Raw genomic sequence first — 10,544 nt, 5'->3', positions numbered from 1 at the left:
AGCAAGGTAAAAACCCACCAGACCAAACAAATGAAGAGGAAAGAGGCAGTCTACCTGAAAAAGAATTCAGAGTAGTGATAGTAAAGGTGATCCAAAATCTTGGAAATAAACTGGAGAAAATACAAGGAACGTTTAACAATGACCTAGAAGGACTAAAGAGCAAACAAACAATGATGAGCAACAAAATAAAATTTAAAATTCTCTGGAAGGAATCAATAGCAGAATAACTGAGGCAGAAGAATGGATAAGTAACCTGGAAGAAAAAATAGTGGAAATAACTACTGCAGAGCAGAATAAAGAAAAAAGATTGAAAAAAATTGAGGACAGTCTCAGAGACGTCTGGGACAACATTAAAAGCACAGACCTAGGGACACATACAGACTGAAAGTGAGGGGATGGAAAAAGATATTGCATGCGAATGGAAATCAGAAGAAAGCTGGAGTAGCAATTCTCATATCAGACAAAATAGACTTGAAAAAAAAAGACTATCACAAGGGACAAGGAAGGGCACTGCATAATTACCAAGAGATCAAACCAAGAAGAAGATATAACACTTGTAAATATTTATGCATTCAACATAGGAGCAACACAATACATACGGCAAATGCTAACAGCTATAAAAGGGGAAATTGACAGTAACACAATTATAGTAGGGGACTTAAACACCCCAGTTTCACCATTGGACAGATCATCCAAAATGAAAATAAATAAGGAAACACAAGCTTTAAATGATACATTAAACAAGATGGACTTAATTGATGTTTATAGGACATTCCATCCAAAAACAACAGAATACACTTTCTTCTCAAGTGCTCATGGAACATTCTCCAGGATGGATCATATCTTGGGTCACAAATCAAGCCTTGGTAAATTTAAGAAAATTGATATCATTTCAAGTATGTTTTCCAACCGCAATGCTATGAGACTAGATATCAATTACAGGAAAAAATCTGTAAAAAATATAAACACATGGAGGCTGAACAATACACTACTAAATAACCAAGAGATCACTGTAGAAATCAAAGGGGAAATAAAAAAATACCTAGAAACAAATGACAATGAAAACACGACGACGCAAAACCTATGGGATGCAGCAAAAGCAGTTCTAAGAGGGAAGTTTATAGCAATATAATCCTACCTCAAGAAACAAAAACATCTCAGATAAATAACCTAACGTTACACCTAAAGCAATTAGAGAAAGAAAAACAAAAAAAACCCCAAAGTTAGCAGACAGAAAAAAATCATAAAGGTCAGATCACAAATAAATGAAAAAAATTAAGAAAATGATAACAAAGATCATTAAAACTAAAAGCTTGTTCTTTGAGAAAATAAACACAATTGATAAACCATTACCCAGACTCATCAAGAAAAAAAGTGAGAAGACTCAGATCAATGGAATTAAAAATGAAAAAGGAGAAGTAACAACTGACATTGCAGAAATACAAAGGATCATGAGTGATTACTACAGGCAACTATATGCCAATAAAATGGACAACCTGGAAGAAATGGACAAATTCTTAGAAATGCACAACCTCCCGAGACTGAACCAGGAAGAAATAGAAAATATAAGCAGACCAATCACAAGCACTGAAATGGAGACAGTGATTAAAAATCTTCCAACAAACAAAAGCCCAGGACCAGATGGCTTCACAGTCGAATTGTATAAAACATTTAGAGAAGAGCTAAAACCTATCCTTCTCAAAGTCTTCCAAAATATAGCAGAGGGAGTAACACTCCCAAACTCATTCTATGAGGCCACTGTCTCCCTGATACCAAAACCAGACAAAGATGTCACAAAGAAAGAAAACTACAGGCCAATATCACTGATGAAAATAGATGCAAAATCCTCAATGAAATACTAACAAACAGAATCCAACAGCACATTAAAAGGGTCATACACCATGATCAAGTGGGGTTTATTCCAGGAATGCAAGGATTCTTCAATATGCGCAGACCAATCAATGTGATAAACCATATTAACAAATTGAAGGAGAAAAACCATATGATCATCTCAATAGATGCAGAAATAACTTTTGACAAAATTCAACACCCATTTATGATAAAAACCCTGCAGAAAGTAGGCAAAGATGGAACTTACCTCAACATAACAAAGACCATTTATAACAAACCCACAACCAACATCATTCTCAATGGTGAGTAATTTAAACCATTTCTACTTAGATCAGAAACAAGACAAGGTTGTCCATTGTCACCAATTTATTCAACATTGTTTTGGAAGTTTTAGCCACAACGATCAGAGAAGAAAAAGAAATAAAAGGAATCCAAATCGGAAAAGAAGTATAGCTTCACAGTTTGCAGATGACATGACACTGTACATAGAGAATCCTAAAGATTCTACCAGATGCTACCAGAAAGATGCTACCAGAAAACTACTACAGCTAATCAATGAATTTGGTAAAGTAGCAGGAAACAAAATTAACACACAGAAATATCTTGCATTCCTATACATTAACAGTGAATAATCTGAAAGAGAAATTAAGGAAACACTCCCATTTACCATTGCAACAAAAAGAGTAAAATACATAAGAATAAACCTATCTAAGGAAACAAAGACCTGTATGCAGAAAACTATATGACACTGATGAACGAAATTAAGGATGATACAAATATATGGAGATATATACTATGGTTTTGGTTTGGAAGAATCAACATTGTGAAAATGACTATACTACCCAAAGCAATCTACAGATTCAATACAATCGCTATCAAACTACCAATGGCATTTTTCACAGAACCAGAACAAAAAAATTCACAATTTGTATAGAAACACAAAAGACCTCGACTAGCCAAAGCAATCTTGGGAAAGAATAACGGAGCTGGAGGAATCAGGCTCCCTGACTTCAGACTATACTACAAAACTACAGTAATCAAGACAGTATGGTACTGGCACAAAAACATAAATATAGATCAATGGAACAGGATAGAAAGCCCAGAGATAAACCCATGCACATATGGTCATCTTGTGATAAAGGAGGCAGGAATATACAAAGGAGAAAGACAGGCTCTTCAATAAGTGGTGCTGGGAGAACTGGGCAGCTACATGTAAAAGAATGAAATTAGAACACTCCCTAACACCATACACAAAATAAACTCAGAATGGATTAAAGACCTAAATACAAGGCCAGACACCATAAACCTCTGAGAACAAAACATAGGCACAACAGTCTATGCCATACATCACAGCAAGGTCCTCTGTGACCCACCTCCTAGAGAAATGGAGATAAAAGCAAAAATAAACAAATGGGACCTAATGAAACTTAAAAGCTTTTGCACAGCAAAGGAAACCAAAAACAAGTTGAAAAGACAGACCTCAGAATGGGAGAAAACATTTTCAAATGAAGGAAATGACAAAGGATTAGTCTCCAAAATTTGCAAGCAACTCATTCAGCTCAATATCAAAAAAACAAACAACCCAATCCAAAAATGGGCAGAAAACCTAAATAGACATTTCTCCAAAGAAGATATACAGATTGCCAACAAACACATGAAGGAATGCTCAACATCACCAATCATTAGAGAAATGCAAATCAAAACTACAATGAGGTGTCACCTTACACCATTCATAATGGCCACCATAAAAAAATCTACAAACAATAAATTCTGGAGAGGGTGTGGAGAAAAGGGAACTCTCTTACACTGTTGGTGGGAATGTAGATTGATACAGCCACTGCGGTGAACGGTATGGAGGTTCCTTAAAAACCTAAAAATAGAACTACCATACGACCCAGCAATCCCACTACTGGGCATATATCCAGAAAAAAACATAATTCAAAAAGAGTCATGTACCAAAATGTTCATTGCAGCTCTATTTACAATAGCCAGGACATGGAAGCAACCTAAGTGTCCACTGACAGACGAATGGATAAAGCAGATATGACATGTATATATAATGGAATATTACTCAGCCATAAAAAGAAACGAAATTTAATTATTTGTAATGAGGTGGATGGACCTAGAATCTGTCATACAGAGTTAAGTAAGTCAGAAAGAGCAAAACAAATACCATATGCTAACACATATATGTGGAATCTAAAAAAAAAACACATGGGGGCTTCCCTGGTGGCGCAGTGGTTGCGAAACTACATGCTAATGCAGGGGACACGGGTTTGAGCCCTGGTCTGGGAGGTTCCCACATGCCACGGAGCAACTAGGCCCGTGAGCCACAACTACTGAGCCAGCGCATCTGGAGCCTGGGCTCTGCAACAAGAGAGGCCGCAATAGTGAGAGGCCCGTGCACCGCGATGAAGAGTGGCCCCCACTCGCCGCAACTAGAGAAAGCCCTTGCACAGAAACGAAGACCCAACACAGCAAAAATAAATAAATTAATTAATAAACTCCTATCCCCTACATCTTCAAAAAAAAAAAAAAACATGATTCTGAAGAACGTAGGGGCAGGACAGGAATAAAGATGCAGACATAGAGAATGGACTTGAGGACACAGAGAGGGGGAAGGGTAAGCTGGGACAAAGTGAGAGAGTGGCATGGACTTATAAATACAACTAAATGTAAAATAGACAGCTAGTGGGAAGCAGCTGCATAGTACAGGGAGATCTGCTTGGTGCTTCATGACCACCTAGAGGGGTGGCATAGGGAGGTTGGGAGGGAGACATAAGAGGGTGGAGATATGGGGATATATGTATATGTATAACTGATTCACTTTGTTATAAAGCAGAAAGTAACACACCATTGTAAACCAGTTATACTCCAATAAAGATTTTTTTTTTTAAAAAAGAGATATGTGGCAGAGTATAACATTCATAACTGCTATTTGCAAAACAGCTTTCAAGAGATTGCATTTCTTAAACAGTCTTCAAATAGTTATACAAATGATTTTTTTTTCAATTTGGGAGGAGCTTACGGGGATATTTGTAAGATACACACTCTACACTAGCTAAATGGTGTAAATACAGAAAGTATTAACTTCTAAATGAGAATTAATATATGAAATCATCAGACAATTTATAATAAATCCAAAATATTGTACTTTTGTGTCTACCAGTAGACTCTAACCACAACATATCTTATGATATATTTGCATTATCATGTTTTCTACAAGTATACTTACTGAAAGTCAGACATCAGCTTAAATATTAATTGTCTGTTCATTGGCTTTGGAAAACTTCACATAGACTACAGTTATGCTATTCAGTATTTCTCTTTTGATTGTAATAGGTGATAATACTAGGCTTAAGTAGGAAAACAAGTATTAGGCAGGAAGTACAACACTGGAGAAATGATGGAGCATTTCTGTGCATTAGCAATAGGAATCTGTTCTGTAGAGATGCTCATTTGACAAGTCTGCATAAGAAATTATTGCTTCAATATTTATATCTCTATTTTTCTGTGTCTAATGACTCATTTAGCATGCTTGTAATTCCTGAGATAATATTAGAAATCTGTTGCATAATTATGCCTCAGTTCTTACATGGTATTTAAATTCTAGGCCATTATATATTATTGATCTACTGAGGTAATATGAAACTTAACTCCTTATTGACTGAAATTAACTAATGGTGAAAGTATATTTATCCTATTATAATAAACTATTTTTTCATTTGGTCAAAGTATAAAATTGTCAGTAAATAAGCTCTGTGTTATAGAAGCAAAATGGTGATAAAAATACCAATAAATTTTAGAAACACAGTTATCTCTGAAAGCAAGTTCTTGTCTCGGACACATCTTATTAGATAACTACATTTTAGAACCCTCTTCAGTTGCCTGTTTACTTTGTTGATTTACGGTACTTAAAATAGCATTATGTCCTTGACCCAGAAAGTGAATTAAAATGTGGTCTTGATTGTAATGATGTCATCCACATTTCATGTCTGCACTTTGGAAGTAAAGAGTCAATAAAAGCCTCCCCAATAACTCTACGTACTAAGTTTGACAGCAGTGCTACTTACATCAAAGAAAAAAAATACAACAATACAGTATTTCCTGTCATTCAATATTGCTACAGAATATTTTTAAAATTCTAAATGTTATTAACAAAATATTACACTTTAAACATTTATAGTTTTACTCAAAATTTATGTTCAAATCTTTTTTCAGAGGATCACCTTCACAGAATCCTTCAGGTGCTCCCTTAGAAGTTTAAAAATGCTTACTTTAGAAGGGCTGTTTAAAATGGTCCTCAAATACCAGGCTCCAATAGTATTCAACATAAATGAGTTTGCATAAATCTGCATTGAACATTTTAGCACAGCCTACTTCCATATAAGTGCACATATTTCTGTTTCATCAGAAAATAAAAATCTGAATTAAGCTGTAATGAATGGCAAGGTATTAGAGTTCAGAAAGTCACAAAGCAGGCCATGATTACTTCCAGAGACGACTTGGAAGGAGATTTTCTTCAATTGGCCAAGGTATCTACTAATAGTCTCATAAAACAAAGTCTGAACTGTTTTGTTTTTCTCAGGATTAAGCGTTATGTTTTATTGGAGCTCAAGTTTCCTCATATATCATTGGTATTTTAAATTGTGTTACTCTAGAAAAATATGTTCTGGGTATGGAAATGAGACAAATAGTACCATGGAATCTTTTCCTTCTCAAATTATTGTATTTGCTCTTTTTCCCCCCTCTTTCTTTGTCTTCCTTCTTCCCTCCCTCCCTCCCTCCCTCCATCCCTCTCTATCTCTCCTTTCTTTCTTTCTTTCTTTCTTTCTTTCTTTCTTTCTTTCTTTCTTTCTTTTCCTTTCTTTCTCTCTCTCTTTCCTTCCATCCTTCCTTCCTCCCTTCCTCCCTCCCTCCCTTCCCTCTTTCCTTCCTTCCTCCCTCCCTCCCTTCCTTCTTTCCTTCCTTCCTTCCTTCCTTTCTTCCTTCCTTCTTGCTTTCTTCTTTCTTTCTAGATCTATGCACTGTAATTTCATTTATTCTAAAATCTGTTCATCTATTATATATTAGTTCAGTGATGCAGTCAACCTACATTTTCTGTTGGAAATAAATTGGAAAACTTTTCTGCAGTTTTAAATCATTAGTGTTCCACAGGAAAACACAGGGTTGTTAGGTGCAACAGTGACAGTCTAAGGACAAAGTCAAACTGGGCATTGCTGAAGAGGGAACCATGCAAGGACTTTAAGAATATCTCTATTCTACTGTTTCAAGTAAAAGCCCATTTTTGCCCCTAGGTTTATAGTTTATATAGTTTCATAATTGCTCATCTAGTCCCAGGGTCTGTGAAGATGGAGAAGGGTGGGATCTAGTTCAGAGTTTGCTGTGAGAAATTTCACTCATCAGGGAAGTTTATTTCCCATTGAGACTGTGTGGAAAGAGGATAGAGTGCAAGGGTGGGGAGTTTAAAATTTTCTGAAAAGTTAATGCTTTACTTGAGTTATAAACAGTCGAAGGTCTAGAAGGATTTCTTATGTTCCTATAAAAAGGAAAAAGTAAAGGAACAGTATGAAGAAAAGCATAAAAGCAAAACACCTCTCAGATCATAAGAGGTGATTTTGGGGAATTCTGTGATGATGGCATACAGATATATACAGATATGAAAATGGCAAGGCATGTGACTTAGGGAAAGATTTAGTTTTTATTATTATTATTTTTATTATCATTTTAATTTTGTGAAGACATTAGAAATCCCTGGAGGATTTTAAGCTGGAAGAGGGGAATGAATTTGGTGCTATCATCCTCATTCATAAATGATCAATAAGGCTTGAATGAAAGATTAAATGAATAAATTGTATTTTTAATGCTCTTGTATAGACACAATTCTCCTGTTTCTCCTAGAAACACTGGTATATTGTTATTAAATAGGACATATGTATTGGATAAACTTGCCACATATACTATATACAATATTCTGTATAAAGTCAAGCAGTCTAATTGCTGTTACTAATGCAAGCTGTTTAATATAACTGGCGTTATAAAGGTAATGAAGGTACAGAGGGAAACATTCAGTGTCCTGTTAGATTAGATTTTTCTTCCTGGTTATTTAACGTTGAGAAGTGAAAATTCTGTTCCTTCCATGTACATATAGTTATACTAATCCTTGACCTAATTTGACATGCTATTCTTACTCTGTGAAATATAGACATTTATTTTCTTTATTTTCACTGACTCATAGATTTCATGGTCACTTGCAATACAACCGTAAAGCATCAGAGAAACTTCCAGAAGCTTTTCTAATGAGGTTAGTGCAGATCTTAACAGCTGTTTTAAATTTAGTGTTCCACCCTAGTATTATTTTTTTAAATTGAGTATGGGCAAAGAGATACCTTATCTAATTATAAATTGGTAATAGATTTTCTGTCACTGAGTCACATTTCAGAGGACTCAATTAGTTTTAGTAAACCTATTTTTACTTTGCAGTTATTAAGTAGGGTGTGTTGCTTTTGTTATTTGGCATCTTTTACTTTAATAAGAAGATTGTACTACCATTTAAAACATTTTGAATGACTACATATAAGTACATTCCAGACCCTAAAGCAATGAGGTCCATTATTGTACCAAAAAGATGGAATTATTTACAACCTACCAAGCTCATTACTCTATTCCATGCTTTTAATCAGTTCAGAGCATGGAAATGTTGTAGATATTTGCTATATGGTATCAAAGAGATTTTAACAATAAATTTAATCATTAAAAGTTTCAAAATTGAAAAAAAAAAGATGCAGGAAGGAGGCACCTTAAAAACTTTATCAGTATTAAGTTTGGGTTGAACAATGGGTTTCTTTTTAATTCTCACTCTACTGTAGTTTTCAACTATTTAAATAAGAATATATTAATTTTATAATTCAAAAATGATTAAGCTATACATGTTAGTCAAAATTAAAATATATATGGTGTTAAAGCTAGTTTTTTTTTTAACATCTTTATTGGAGTATAATTGCTTTACAATGGTGTTAGTTTCTGCTTTATAAAAAATTTACAACAAAGTGAATCAGTTATACATATACATATGTTCCCATATCTCTTCCCTCTTGCGTCTCCCTCCCTCCCACCCTCCCTATCCCACCCCTCTAGGTGGTCACAAAGCACCGAGCTGATCTCCCTGTGCTATGCGGCTGCTTCCCACTAGCTATCAATTTTTATGTTTGATAGTGTATATATGTCCATGCCACTCTCTCACTTTGTCACAGCTTACCCTTCTCCCTCCCCATATCCTCAAGTCCATTCTCTAGTAGGCCTGTGTCTTTATTCCCGTCTTACCCTAGGTTCTTCATGACATTTTTTTTTTTTTAGATTCAATGTATATGTGTTAGGATATGGTATTTGTCTTTCTCTTTCTGACTTACTTCACTCTGTATGACAGACTCTAGGTCCATCCACCTCACTACAAATAACTCAATTTCGTTTCTTTTTATGGCTGAGTAATATTCCATTTTATATATGTGCCACATCTTCTTTCTCCATTCATCCAATGGTGGACACTTAGGTTGCATCCATCTCCTGGCTATTGTACATAGAGCTGCAATGAACATTTTGGTACATGACTCTTTTTGAATTATGGTTTTCTCAGGGTATATGCCCAGTAGCGGGATTGCTGGGTCATAGGTAGTTCTATTTGTAGTTTTTAAAGGAACCTCCATACTGTTCTCCATAGTGGCTGGTCAGATTCACATTCCCACCAGTAGTGCAAGAGTGTTCCCTTTTCTTCACACCCTCTCCAGCATTTATTGTTTCTAGATTTTTTGATGATGGCCATTCTGACCGGTGTGAGATGATATCTCATTGTAGTTTTGATTTGCATTTCTCTAATGATTAATGATGTTGAGCATTCTTTCATGTGTTTGTTGGCAATCTGTGTATCTTCTTTGGAGAAATGTCTATTTAGGTCTTCTGCCCATTTTTGGATTGGGTTGTTTGTTTTCTTGATAACGAGGTGCATGAGCTGCTTGTAAATTTTGGAGATTAACCCTTTGTCAGTTGCTTCATTTGCAACTATTTTCTCCCATTCAGAGAGTTGTCTTTTGGTCTTGTTTATGGTTTATGTTGCTGTGCAAAAGTTTCTAAGTTTCATTAGGTCCCATTTGTTTATTTTTGTTTTTATTTCCATTTCGCTAAGAAGTGGGTCAAAAATGATCTTGCTGTGATTTATGGCATAGAGTGTTCTGCCTATGTTTTCCTCTAAGATGTTGATAGTTCCTGGCCTTACATTTAGGTCTTTAATCCACTTTGAGCTTATTTTTGTGTATGGTGTTAGGGAGTGTTCTAATCTCATAACTTTACATATACCTGTTCAGTTTTCCCAGCACCACTTATTGAAGAGGTTGTCCTTTCTCCATTGTACATTCCTACCTCCTTTATCAAAGATAAGGTGACTATATGTGCATGGGTTTATCTCTGGGCTTTCTATCCTGTTCCATTGATCTATATTTCTGTTTTTGTGCCAGTACCATACTGTCTTGATTACTGTAGATTTGTAGTATAGTCTAAAGTCAGGGAGCCTGATTCCTCCAGCTCTGTTTTTCTTTCTCAAGCTTGTTTTGGCTATTCGGGATCTTTTGTGTTTCCATACAAATTGTGAAATTTTTTGTTCTAGTTCTGTGAAAAATGCCATTGGTAGTTTGATAGGGATT

The sequence above is a fragment of the Physeter macrocephalus genome, chromosome 9 (genome assembly GCF_002837175.3).
Source record: "Physeter macrocephalus isolate SW-GA chromosome 9, ASM283717v5, whole genome shotgun sequence".
In the NCBI taxonomy this organism is placed as follows: Eukaryota; Metazoa; Chordata; class Mammalia; order Artiodactyla; family Physeteridae; genus Physeter; species Physeter macrocephalus.
The sequence above is the reverse complement of the archived record's forward strand: the minus strand, read 5'-3'. Positions refer to the sequence as shown.